At 35.6% G+C, this 14,370-nt stretch overlaps 1 long non-coding RNA gene across 1 annotated transcript in view; it reads right to left on the bottom strand.

Moving 5' to 3' along the window:
- Nucleotides 1-12,784, bottom strand: part of LOC127492951 (uncharacterized) — a 32,957-nt gene extending 20,173 nt beyond the window's left edge. Inside the window, exons 1-2 of the long non-coding RNA XR_007922795.3 lie at nt 12,664-12,784; nt 3,202-3,244 (exon numbers count right to left, since the gene is read on the bottom strand). This is a non-coding gene — a long non-coding RNA (uncharacterized LOC127492951). The remainder of the gene's footprint in view (nt 1-3,201; nt 3,245-12,663) is intronic.
- Between the last annotated feature and the right edge of the window lie 1,586 nt (nt 12,785-14,370).

Raw genomic sequence — 14,370 nt, 5'->3', positions numbered from 1 at the left:
TACTTAGGTCTTCCTGATCTCCTGGGTAATATCTCTGGGAGATCCTGGATTGCTTGTTGGAATTTGGCAAGTGATGTGATGAATCTGATCATGTAGGGAGTCTAAATATCTGTTAGAATATCATTCATAAAGAAAGGACAAGTGTTCAGTATTTTAAAAGTGCTCAAATCTTACCTGTGGGGGGTTTTCTGATACACATTAAGGCTTTGGGTAGGAGAGAGACCTAGGGAAGGTGTTTCCTGAGTTAGCTTCTTGAGTTGTCTCTCGAGGATGCCATTAGTCTTTTCTACCTTCCTTGACAACTGGGGCTTCCAAGTACAATTGAGATGATATCGTATACTTAGAAACCATGTAAATATTTATCCTTTTATCCTTGTTCAGCTTGAGGGCTCTTGTCAGAACTACCAGCTCTGCCAGTTGAGTGCTTGTGCCAGGAGGAACATGAAAGCTCCCCATTGTCTTATGTAATGTTATGACAGCATATCTAGCCAGCATGGTTTCTTATTCAACAATGGAACTCCCATCTATAAAGAGAACCCATTCCAGTCCTCTAAGTGGTCTTCTTGAGGGCCACTCAGGCTGCATATGTCTCTAGATCTGCATGCTCATGTTCACTTTTGGGCTTCTTCATCTCCTCTTGGAGACAAGCAGCAGGATTACCAGAGGAGCAAGTCTCAAGATGGATTCCAGGTTACTCCATCAGTAATGCCTGAGATTTTAAAAGGTTATTATCTGTTAACTAGTGACTTCCTTTAGAAGCTAGCAACCTTCTCACATTACAAAGGGTTTACATTATTAGGTTTTTGTCCAAGGGTCAGTTTAATGGCTTTGGGGATTAGGAAGGTAATGGCTGCCACCACTGCATGTAGGCAAACTGGCCAACCTTTAGTCACCAGGTCAGGTTCTCTGCTAGGACACCCACCAGACTGGTGAGCTGGTCCCTTATGCTCAGGAAACATCCTAAAGAAATCTCTATTTCCTTTATGTACAGATTGAAGACTTTGTTTATTTGAAGGCTCAAAGTTTAGGTCTTGAGTAAGGCCTGTGTAAGTTAGATAAAGGCCTGTTGGGCCTCTGGATCCCATGTCAAAATATGGGTTTCTGTTGTCTGAATATCTTTTATCGGTTGGTGCAAAAGATGAGCTACTTCCCAGTTTCTGGGAATTCAGTAAACAGAACCCTGTGACTTGCAGGAAGACTGTAAGCTGTTTAAGGATTTTAAGAAGTAGAAAGGTGAAAATGGACTTAATTCTATCTTCTCCCAGTGCTTGAATTCCTTCAGATAACGTTAAGCTTAGATGCTTTATAAAAAGATCTGGGGACTAGCATTAGATTTTTAGACATAATAGCCATTCTCTGCCATAAAATTGAAAAGGAATTTACTCCTTTCTTGGGAACCCTCATTATTCTGAGCATATACAATAATATCATCTACATACTATAGAGCAGTGGCCTATGGGTGAAAAAACTCCAAAAGATCTTTGGACAAGTTCTGTCTGAACAGATGGAGATTGTTCTGGAATCCTTGTGGCATCACAGTACAAGTTAGATAGTGGACTTTGTTGACAGGTGTTCAAATGCAAATATTGGGAGTCAGGGTGCAGGGGTATACAAAAAAGTCATCCATTAAGTCTGAAGCTTTGCTATGCATTTAGCCTCTTCTGGAGTTGGGGACAGTAAATTATACAGGTTAGGGACCAGCAGGTGAATGGGGATCACAGTCTCATTAATGAGATAGAGATCTTGTTCTAGCCTCCATTCTCTATCAAGTTTTTGGACTCCAAGAATCAGAGTGTCCCAGGGTTTATTGCATGATTTTAAAAGTCTTTAATTTCCTATAATGACTTTTAATCCTTGTTGGTTCTTCAGCTTTAAGGGGTATATATATATTTTTTTTTTTGGTGGGGAAAAGAAGAGGGATCCTTAAGATGAATCTGTACTTGCTTGGGTGGTTATTGCTCAGCCAATCTTTTTCTGGGTTGCTCAAACCTTGGGAATACTATCAATTAGGCAGGATTGTCCTGAAGCCGTGAGTATGGTGGTTACCATCCAGGCAATGAAATCTCTCCCTAAAATGTGGTTTTGGGCTCTCCAGTATGATCAGGAAGTCAAGTGTAAAAAAAAAAAAAATGCAAGCTATCCAAATTATAGTTTAGGCACTCAGTGAAATATTTATAGGCATTCCTGGCAAGTGTTACATGGTCATACTAAGTGACGAGGGACATCTGAATTGCGGAAAAGGACAGCAAAGGTGGTTCTAGTATCTTGAAGGAAGTCAACGCCCTTCCCTTCAACAGTTAGGACCACCCAGGACTTCTGAGTTCTGATACTCTGTATGCAAGAAGCCTATAGGAAAAGTCCTGGGGCCTTTCATTCCTGTTGGGTCATCCAAAGAAAGAGGCCCAACCCCAGATACCTTGATCACTGAGAGCGGTCAAACCTCCAATGATGCAATGATCCCCATTATAAATAGAACAGGGCTGTGGGTGTTTTTCTGATGAAGGGAATATGGGCATTCCTTCTTGAAGTGCCACACCTGGCCAGATAACAGTGAAGAATCCTGGGACCTCCAGGTTGGCATCGCAATAAGTCTGCAACCAGAGTTGTGGCTTTTTTTCTTATGCCTCTGTCTTATTGTTGGGTCTCCTGGTGCTGATTGTAAAAGACAGAAATGATGACCTTCAGCAGGTTTTCTAAGGTACTCTCAAGTCCAGTAACCAGTTTTTGAAGCTTTCTCCTCATATATGAAACTGAGTAATGAATTATGCTCAAGCTTGCTGCTCTTTTTTTGAGTCAGGTGTTTGGGAAGTATGCCTAACTAATGCCTTCCTCAATCTTTCTATGAAGGCAGAGGAATTTCCCCCTAGACCCTGGTGTATCAAGGAGAACTTGGAGTAGCATGCAAGTAGGCTGTTTTTGACTAGTTTTTTTTTTCTAAAACGGCATTTTTAAGTGGGTAAAACTTATTTTTAAGGCCTGAGGATCAAAAGAATCCCAGTTAATAATGATGCATTCCAAAGGAGTGTATGCTAAAGATGGTTTTACTTATGTGAAATAAGAGGACAAAAAAAAAAAAAAAGGAATCCCCAAGTTTCTGCCTTTGTGCAATTTAGGCATCCCTCAAGTTCCTGGATGGTGGGAGCATAGCATCCTGGATCCCACACCAGGGAGATGTTGGAGAACAAGAGTAGACACTCTTACCTGCGGCTCCATTTCTTCCTGTCTGTCCCTGGGATCCTTGAACCTGCAAATCAAAGGGAACACACAAAACATTTCCCCAAGACGCATAAAATTCTCTTTACGTAAATCAGTTACAACGGTATGGAAAAATCATGAACAGAAACCCTAGCCCTTGATACCAACACACATCACAGATGACAGTTCCTTGCCTTTCTCAGGTCCTCTGAGACTCATACCCCTGGTCCCTGTCTACTTAGCTCAGAGTACACCTCTCTGTCAACTCCACTGTGGCTTACCCCTGATAATCATGAATCTGTTTTCCAGCTTTATAATTTATCACTTAAATAATGCTATATAAGTGGAACCACACATTATCTGATCTTTTGAGTTTGATTTTCTCCCCTCAGCATAATGCCCTTGAGATTTGCCTTGGTGTGAAAGTTTCTGTTTTATATATTGATGTCCTAACCACCTTGGTGATGATATTAGGTAGTGAGAGCTTTTGGAAAAGATTAATTTATGGGTGCCACTATGATATGAGTGCCCTGGCAAAGGGTTCCTTTTCTTAGTCCATGGGTTGGTGTTATTGGAAGATGGTAAGGATTTATGACACATTGTAATCAAACTCACCACAGTGAAACATAAAGAAAAGATTCTAAAATGTGCAAGGGAGAAACGTCAGATTATCCTCAGAGGATCTACAATTCAATTCACAGCAGACTTCTCATCAGAAACCCTACAGGCTAGGAGGGAATGGTGAGATATAGCAAAGTGCTCAGTTTCAGTTCATAATTGATCATAATGATAGGATTAGGAGTCAAAGGGATCACATAAACAAGAGTAGTGTCTGTTAATATTAACTGATATAATTAAAAAGGAGAGAATGATCCAACATGAGAAGCGGGATACACAGCAGACTCATAGAATGGCAGATGTCCTAAACAGCACTCTGGCCTCAGAATCAACCCTTAAGGCATTCAGATCTGGCTAAAAAGCCCATGAGAGTATTGCAGGCATGGAAAGCCAAGACACTCTGCCAAAAAAAAAAAAAAAAAAATGACCTAAATGAAAGATCTCTGTGAGTGAGATCCCAGTGGAAAGAACGGGCCATCAAAGAAGGAGGTACCTTTTTCTGAAGGGAGGAGAGAACTTCCACTTTGACTATGACCTTGTCTAAATAAGATCAGAGTTGGCGAACTCAAAATGCTTCCATAGCCTTGGTAGATCATGACAAGAGCCTCAGGTGATTACTGACATTATAAATAAGAGTTTCAATTGTTAAATCAACAACAGGAGTCACTGTGCACCTGCTCCCTAGGTAGGATCTCTGTCCTTAATCTGTTGTACTATGTGAATTAATGGTATAACTAGTATTCAAACAGTACTTTACACTTCGTGTTTCTGTGTGGATGCAAACTGTTGAAATCTTTACTTAGTATGTACTAAATTGATCTTCTGTATCTAAAGATAATTGAAAATGAATCTTGATGTGAATAGGATGGGAGAGGGAGTGGGAGATGGGATGGTTGAGGGTGAGAGGGATGTTACGGGGGGAGAAAGCCACTGTAATCCAAAAGCTGTACTTTGGAAATTTATACTTATTAAATAAAAGTTAAAAAATTAAAAAATAAATAAATCTTTAAAAAAGAGAGAATTACTGTACACCTAAAACAAAAAAAGATGGTAGGAATCTGTAAGAGCTGGGGCCTACTGGGTCATCTTGGAGTCAATTGAGATATGTCCTCAATAGGAATTTTGGGACCCTAGTGTTTCTCTTTACTCCTGTTGGGCATGTGGCCACTCACTCCCATATGTTCTTTTGCCATTGCCACCTACCTTCACTGTGAGATGATGCCCATAATGGGTGGCCACTGAGCCTTCTCTATATTGTCTGGATTTAGAGTCTGCAAAGCAGTGATCTGAGCAAATTTATTATTATAAAGTTAGTTTCCTCAGGCATTTACTTTTGTTGTAGTAATACAAAGCTAAACTAATCCAATGGCAGAACTCTCGCTATTAAGATTAGTGACCTTCCTTGTAAGTGATACCTCCTCTTGGGTCCATAGGAGGACAAAATGAGAAGACATGTCTATGAACCAGGACAGAGGCTCTCACCAGACACTCAAACTTCTAGCTCCTTAATTATATATACTTAAGCCTCCCACACACACCTCTCCACACACACCTCTCCACACACAGAGGTGTGAGAAATAAATTTTGTTGTTTAAAAGCCACACTGTTTCTGGTATTTTGTTATAGCAACCTGAATAGATGAGGACAAAATGGATCCGTGAGAATTATTGCATGTATCAATATTGTACTCGTTTTTGTTGCTGACTAGCACTCTACTAGCATTTACCAGTTTGTTTAACCTTCTATCAACTAAAGGCCCTTTTGGTATTTCTACTTTTGGGGGTTTTAAAAATAAAGGAGCTACAAACATCTTTACCCAGATTTCAATGAAGTCACATAATTTCATTCCAATAGATAAATACAAAGGGCAGCATTCATTGCTTCATATGATAAGTGAAGAAATCACCAAACTATTTTCAAGAGTGACTATATCATTTTACCTTCCATCAGCAAAGTAGTAGAGATCCAATTTCTCTACATTCTCACCAACATTTGCTTCTGTTACAAGTGTTTTTTTTCTTTCACTATTTAAATAGATGTTTACTGATTATATTCTTCTGACTTTTATTTACACTTCTTTATTGCTAGTGATGAGGAACATTGTTTTCTATCCTTGTTAGCTAACACTATCTTCGTCAGCGAAATGTCTCTTCGTACATTTTCCTATTATATATTTTCATTGTTTATTTTTTCTATTGTGTTTTAGAGTAGTTTATGTGTTAGATAGTTTTTCTTTGTTGGGCATATTTCAGAAACACTTTCTCCCATTATGTAGATTTTATTTCCATCATATAAACAGGATGTTTCAGGCAAAAATACTTTTAATTTTGTTAAAGTTTAATAAAAAATGTTTTCTGTTGTGGCTCATTCTTTCGTCATCCTGTCTAAAATATCTTCAGCCAGGCTTAGGTTTCAAAGATCGTCTCATGCTTTTTCCCTCAAAAATTATAGTTTTAAGTTTTCATTTTAATTGATGACCTATTTAATTGATTTATTAAAAAACTCATTATTTTGGCAATGGACATTGAAAAATTTGGCACTATTTTTGAAAATACTGCCTTTTTTCCGTTTAGTTATTTTTATCCTGGTTAAAAATTGATCAGTTCTGTTTATGTGGGGAATGATTTTTCTGTTTTCTATTCTGTTCCAGTAATCTATGTGTCTATTTTCTGCTAATACCATGCAATATTGGCTATCACAACCATATACTAAATCTTGAATTTGCTTACAGTAATTCTTTTTCTTTAGTATTCTCTTTCAAAATTGTTTTAGCCATTCTTAGTCCTATGCTTTTCCATATATATTTTATAATAAACATATCTATCTGTATAAAATAAAACAAAATAAAAACCTTGCTGGAATTTTGATAGTGATTGCCTTAAACAAATTTATCAATGTGGTAAACTAACATTTTACCTGGCTGAGTTTTCCAATGCATGAACTCAGTATATCTGTCCATTGATTCAGATATTCTGTTTTATGTCATCAGTTCTTTTTAGTTTCCAGCATCAAAATACTATATATTTTGTTATTTGTTGCTATATTAATACATATACATCACATGTATGTGTCATTAGTAGTTTAAATTTTGATTTCTGAATCCTTATTGCTAGAAAATAGACCAATAATTGATTTCTGGAAATTTTCTCCTGTACTGGTTAGCATGCTAAACTGCTAAGTTCTAACAGTTTCTTTGTAGCTTTCTTATAAAATGGTATGTAGATAAGCATAGTATCCGCCCAACTTCTTCTTTTCCTACATGTGTGGTTTTCTTTTTCTTTTCTTTTCTTGCTTTATTACACTGGCTAGAACTTCCATTACTATAATGCATAGCATCCTTGCCTGGTATGTTCTTTTATAGAAAAAAACCTTCCATTTTGAATCTCTAAATATGATTTCTTATTTTTTCTTATTTTTTATCAAGTTGGGAAATCTGTCCATATATTCCCAGTTTATTAATAATTTTATCATGAATAGTCTTCAGTTTTTAATATGATTTTCTGGCGACAGTTGAAAAGATCATTTTGTTGAAAAGATTCATTTTGTTAGCTTTTATATGATTAACTGTATCCATTAAATTTTGAATATTGAACCAATTTTCTTTCCTTATATAAAAGCCACTTTGGAACACAGCATAATTTTAATACTTTTTGACATAATTGCTTATTGTTTTAGATAACATTTTATTTAAAGAACTCAACAAATAAGTAGAAAAACCTTAGTACAGCAGGAAAATACACAAGGGCTATAAACAAGAATGAGATGAAAAGATGTTCAATTTCACTCAAATAAAGTATATTTTAAAATAGTCACAATATAATTAATTAATACTATTCTTGAACTCAAATTAATGGATTTCATTGGTTGATGCTGTGTTAAATATATTTGAATCTATGTTCATGTGATATATATATACAAACATTTATTATATCTCTTTGTGGTTTTGGTATCGGAATACTATTGACTTAATAAAAAGAATAATTCAGTAGTGTTCATTGTTTCTTTTTAGGAATTTGAAGATATAGAGCAGAATTGGCGTTAGCATTTCTGTAACATTTTGTTGAATTCCTCATGAAAATTATTTTAGGGCGGTTTTCAAATTATGAATTCTATTTCCTTAATTCTTATATTAATATTTAAATGAGGTATTAAATACTGAGTTACCTGTAACAGTATGTTCTTTATGATATTGATCCATACCACTTAAGTTGTCAATTTGTAAAAATGTTTATAGTATTGTTACTTGCCTTATGTAATTTGTAGAGTTGGTAGTTGTCTCTATTGTATCTGTCCTAATATTTTAAAATTTGTGTCTTTTGTTATCCTAGTCAGACTTCTTAGAGGTTGGTCAATTTTATTAATCTGTTCAGAGACAACTTTTTATTTCATTAGTTTTCTCCATTAGTTTTCTCTTTTCAGTTCTCTGATTTCCACTTCTATCATTATTATTTCCTTCTTTCTGCTGGCTTTGGATTTATATTCCTCTTCATTTCCTAGGTTTTTGAAGTAGAATTCTATATTATAGATGTTAAACATTATTTTCCTTTTTTACTATTGTAAACAGTAGGTGCTATAAATTACCCCCACAGCAGCTTCACTCATTATGATATGCTGTTTGAATTTTCCTTCATTTCAATGTATTTTTAAATTTCATTTGAGATTTTCTATTTTGCCTCATGATTAATTTAGAGATGAATTACTTAGTTTTTACTCAATTCATTGTTCTTCCTTCCTTGTGAAACAATATCACTTATTTGATAATTGCTTCCAATTTACAGAACTTCTTTTTCCTATCTATTTGAGTTGTATCCACTAGCATTAAGTTCTCTTAGTTTTCTTTCACCTGAGAATGTTTTTTTCTCTTTTATTCTTGATGAATATATTAAGTAACTATCGAATTCTAGACCAATATTTATTTTCTTGACACTTGATACATGTTCTGTTACTTGTGATCTCTGTTATTTCTGATGTGAAATATACTGTTGCTTCTCTCTCACTGCTTTTAGGATTTTTTTCTTTCTGATTAGTTTCAACAGATTTGACTAGGTTCAGCCTTAGCATGTATTTCTCCTGGATTGCCTTGTACAAGGGTTTCAGTTCCTTGAGTCTAACTATATGTTAGTTTTCAAATACAAGAGTAATTGAGTCATTATTTCTTTTTTTGCCTTTTTTTTTTTTTTTTTTTTTTTTTTTTGACAGGCAGAGTGGACAGTGTGAGAGAGAGAGACAGAGAGAAAAGTCTTCCTTTGCCGTTGGTTCACCCTCCAATGGCCGCCGTGGAAGGCTCGCTGCGGCCGGCGCACCGCGCTGATCTGAAGCCAGGAACCAGGTGCTTTTCCTGGTCTCCCATGGGGTGCAGGGCCCAGCACTTGGGCCATCCTCCACTGCACTCCCTGGCCACAGCAGAGAGCTGGCCTGGAACAGGGGCAACCGGGACAGAATCCAGCGCCCCGACCGGGACTAGAACCGGGTGTGCTGGTGCCACTAGGTGGAGGATTAGCCTACTGAGCTGCGGTGCCAGCCTTGAGTCATTATTTCTTCAAATACTTTTATATCTTTCCTGCTCCTCTTCTCTATCTTGTTGTCTAACTGTACAAATCATAGATAATGCATCTTAGTCACATCTATCCCCAAAGACTTTTATTTGAACGTATTTTTTATTTTTTGTCCATATTGGATATTTTTTATTGGTCAATATCCTAATTCCTTCTTTTGTCTCTTTCCTTAATTCTTCTTTTGACCCCATCCCGTTAGTTTCTTATTTTGCTTATTGCATTTATTATTTCTTTTCCATTTGCTTTTTATATCTTCTGTTTAATGACTATGTTTCCTTGCTGAGATTTTATTATTTTTTATATCAGTTTCAAGTATATTCATAATTACTTTTTGAGGGACTTGTATGATAGCTGCTTAAAATCCTTGTCAGATAACATTAAACATCTGTAATCTTGGTGTTCAATGCATTTTTCATTCAAGCTGGGATTTTTCACTTCTTGGTATGATGAGTGGTTTTATTTTAATTTTAACTTTGGCATTTGGGGTATATTTTATTATAAAATTTTGGTCTTTATTGTTATTATTAGTGCATTACTTATATCTTTTAAATCTAGTTTTTCTCTGAGGATGAGGGAAAGTTCTTTGTTCTTGCCAGTATAGGAGCTCATGATTTCCTCATTCAGCCTCCACGGGCATCTGAATAGGAAGATCTAGTTACTGCCAGGAGGGGAAGTATAGGAATTCCAGATTTTGTAAGGTCTCCATTGATTTCATTACCCCTGCCTACATATCATCAATGATTGGCAGGTAAGCTTTCCTGCTGCTTAGTAGTAAATATTCCGATACTTTGCGAAGACTCCTTAGCAGCACTCTAGTGAAGACAGGGAGAGTGCCCCATTACTTTGCAATGGGGCTTCTTAGATTCTTTCCAGTGTCACTGTGGGGAAGAGTGACTCAGGGATTAGCAAAGAACAAAATCTTTTTTTTAAAGTATGCTAAGCGAAAGGAATTTATTTTTTTCCTGGTTTTAGATGCTAGAATCCCATGATCAAGGCATCTAAGAGTTTTTTCCCCTGAGGCTTCTGTCATGGACTTGTAGCTTGCTATCTTCTCTCTCTGTCTTCCCATGGCTGTCACTCTTTTGCATACATACATAATCTTGCTATGTGTGTTCTGACTTCTTCCTATAAGGACAACAGTCACACTGGATCAGTGCCACCTTTAATGATGCCATTTTAATCACATCAACCCGTTAAAGACCCTGTTTCCAAATACCATCACTTTCTAAGATATTAGGTTTTTATACTTCCAACATATGAACCTTGGGTGATGCAATTCAACCTTTAACCACCCTAGTGTCTCTGTTAGCTTTCCCTGATGCCACCTTGTTCTGAGGGTGAGGATGCCTTGTTAGAGGCTGGGCAGGATTAGAGTTCAGGCTGTCTACTTAGTCTTTGCTAATGCCACTGGGATTGGAGCCAGAGTTTTTTTCTGTGGTATTTCACTAGAGCAGAACATTTATTATCTAACATGTTTCTGTTTTCTATGCTGGCTTTTTTCAGGTCTTTTGCTCAAGAGAGCAGACTTTCATGGGAACATTTATTCTTTTCTCTACCTCTTGTTTTATAGTCACTGACTTTGTATTTTCAACTGAACAACTTGCTTATATAATATTTTATATTGGAAAATAACTTTAATTTTTATAAGTAGATCAACTTCCTAATTCTATAAAGTCTATTTAATTGTGTAAAATCATTTAATTAATTTTAGTATATTATTTATTTCTATAATCATGTTTTTAAATGTAACTGATTTAATAACTATAAATAATCTGAAGCAGTGGCAATGGGATATTTAAAATATTATTTATTTTTATTATGTATTATAATGAATTCTTCATTTACAATTCTCAGTACAGTTAATGTTATCTTAAGTATAAGACATAAATTTCCTTTGAGAAATACTATTTAGTGTTATGAGGAAAAGTTATGAATAATGTTTTGCTATATTCTCCTACTATAATTATGTGTAAGTTATGCTTAAAATGTTTGACTCTAATCAACATCTGTCAGATCTCAAGTTTAGATAGTTGAAGTGCCTTTTACATGTAGTTGTTCTTTAATTATTTCCTCTGATTCTTCCTTATATACACATGGCATCAGATACACATAGCTTTGTATTCCACCATTGATGGAACTAATGAAATACTAACCACCGCACAAGGAATAAATCAGGATGACTCTCACAACCTCAGTGGAACCCACAAATTACTACAGGAGGAGAATAAAACAGTCTTGCTGGTACTAGGCATTTTACATATTTCATTGTATTAAATACTCACACATCTATAAAGTTTTCTAAGATTATGTTAGAAACTTAGAGCATTTTTGTGGCCTAACTCTGTGTTTTTAGTATTAAGAATACTAAGCTGAGGTCAGCTGTTTTCTATGCCTCTTCTATTTACTCTTCTATATTCTGTCTTCATTTGTTTCCATTTGCCTCTCTGCTCTGAGAAGAAGTGATCTTAAGAGTTTAACATCAATGTGTTCTCTTGTCCCTGAGAAGCCCTGGCAAAAGATTTTCAAATAGGTAGAGAATAATGATGGTATATTATTTTATGGTCCCCTCTTGGCAAGTACCTGCATAGTATTTGTATTTCTGAACCTAATAAAACAACTCTGATTGTTGGGTTTGGTGAACTTTCACTAGAGTTACTTTTGTAGGTTTTTAAGAATTATTCCTTCTATTTAATCTTCAGATCAACACTGTTAAGACCTTCCCTTTGTTCCTAGTTCAAAATCTTGTTTCTCTTAAACACATCCTAATTTTTACACAGCTTTGTCAATTATCTCATTTGAATGGATTTTTTATTTCTAGTTTTGATAAATACAGATATACTTATTCATACTTTAAATTTCACTTTTGATCTGTTGTTTCCAAAGTAACTTTTGATAACTTCAAAGTAGTTTACTTATTATATAAATTCCTGTAACATACCTAAGCACTGCTCTCAAAATACTCGAGAAACCGTTCCACTTAAAAATTGCATTATTAATAATATAATTTCTGAGCGGTTCATAACTCAAACAGATTCCTTGGCATAATCAGACAATAGTATCGACTTCAGAAATCTAGAATCTCACATTTCTGATGATATTTACACTATTGAAGCCAATTTAGCATGTTCGATGTAACAGAGGCTGATAACTAAATAAAAACAAACAAAACAAAGAATCTTGGCTATTACAATGTGCCTTCCCTCTATTATGGTTGTCAGCTTTACTGTTTCATTTCTAAAAAACAGCCTTATCTGTTTTTTACTCTTTGACTAAAAAGTTAATCTAACATACTCACCTGTGTGAGGAGTCTGTTGAATTATTGTCAGGTTTCCTTGGTTAAGCATAAATCGTACATCACTTTTCTAAGTTAATAATGTCCTGTGTTTGATATTTAGCTGTGTGTAACTTGGCTCCCACAGACTTCTTTGTGATTATTGTTCCAAAAATTAATTTGTTTTGCTCTTTCTGTTTTCCAGAAACCCAGAGCTGGGTTGCAAATTGTGCTTCTGGGTGTTCTTAAGGCAGATCTTCTGTTTTTTGACCAGCTTCATTTCAGTTTCCTACATGGCCAGCTGCTCAATTGTACTGCCATCATCCATCAACTCCACATGTCCGAACTAACAAAAGTGAATTGCTCTCGGCATTGCTTCCAAACTGGTAGCTGGATGACATCCAGCTGCTCTATGTTGGTGATTTTGTATGCTAATATCCCATAGGTAAATGCTGTTGGAACTGGTTAAGAAAATATTCTTGTAGTTTTTCTCCCCATGTCTTATGGCTTAAGGGAAGGTTGGAAAATTTAGAATTCCAATATAGTTGGTTCAGAAATAAAATACAAACATTGTTGTTGCTACTGAGGAGCAAGGTCTTGCAAAGAGCCTGGCTTCATAACTTCTGAACATGAATGAGTAACAAAAGTAATTACTAGTGAGTTTCCAATTCCATTATCATGTTTGCATGAAGTAAACATCATTTCCAGCCTTCTCTAACCCAACAAATATAACTTTTGACCCAGGGAGAGGAGGTGGGTTGTTCCCTAGAGGAGACTGACATTACTGCATCTCATTTCTTCAACATTCCTCTTTTCAGTCAAAATTATTGACCAAAACAGAAATAATGATGGAAACATAAGTGATGGAGAGTGAAGGAGGTGTGAAGTCCTAAGGCAATGTGATGGCAATGGCAGGCATTGTTTGTGGATTTATATTTCTGCTAAGCATTTGAAATATATCCCATGGCGTCCTGTTTTTTGTTAATTCTTATTAACATGAATAAAGCATACTTTATTATGTGATTATCATTTCAACAAGAACAGTAACTTTCTTTATTCATCTTTGAATACACTCTGCCATTTTGCCATAATAGTAGTAGGTTTGTAATCAGTTTACACTGATTGTCAGTGTAAAGATGTATTAGATGGATAACTGTGAAATAAATAAATAATAGATAAATAAATAATAGATATGTATTGCTGTGTGAGAGTGTTTTGTTGTGTGTTTGTTTGGTGTGAAATCGTCATCATTGTTTTTGTTTCTTAATCCTTTGTTATAGTGAAATCACCCAATCCTAGAAATTATATAAAATTGTGGATGCAGATCCTAGAAATTTTTTTTCTCCAAGGTTAACTGCCCTGCCCCCAATTACTCATGATTTGGAGAGTAATCGTGGCTATCTTTCCTAGTGATTAATAAATAAGGTTCCGTAAGGTATTTTGTATAACAGAATCCTAAGGTTAATAAATTCATAAAACTAAACTAGAAAACTATGATAATACAGTTTCACAGACTGGAATTATACAATGCCAGAGCAAGAGGCTCTCCCTCTCCCCAATACCTGTCTTAGTACGCTTGATGCCAGCCATGACTATTGAGTAAGCAGTGTAAATAAAAGCATGGAGGAGGCCCAAATCTCAGAGGCTTTACTTTTCAGATTTGAAGAGGAACATATTAAAATACATATAATTTTATTAAAGACTATGTTTCTCTTTTGGTTTTGTAGCAGA

This window comes from Oryctolagus cuniculus, chromosome 5 (assembly GCF_051225735.1).
Source record: "Oryctolagus cuniculus isolate XC-2025 breed Fujian yellow rabbit chromosome 5, ASM5122573v1, whole genome shotgun sequence".
In the NCBI taxonomy this organism is placed as follows: Eukaryota; Metazoa; Chordata; class Mammalia; order Lagomorpha; family Leporidae; genus Oryctolagus; species Oryctolagus cuniculus.
This window is presented reverse-complemented; position numbering and strand designations above follow the sequence as displayed.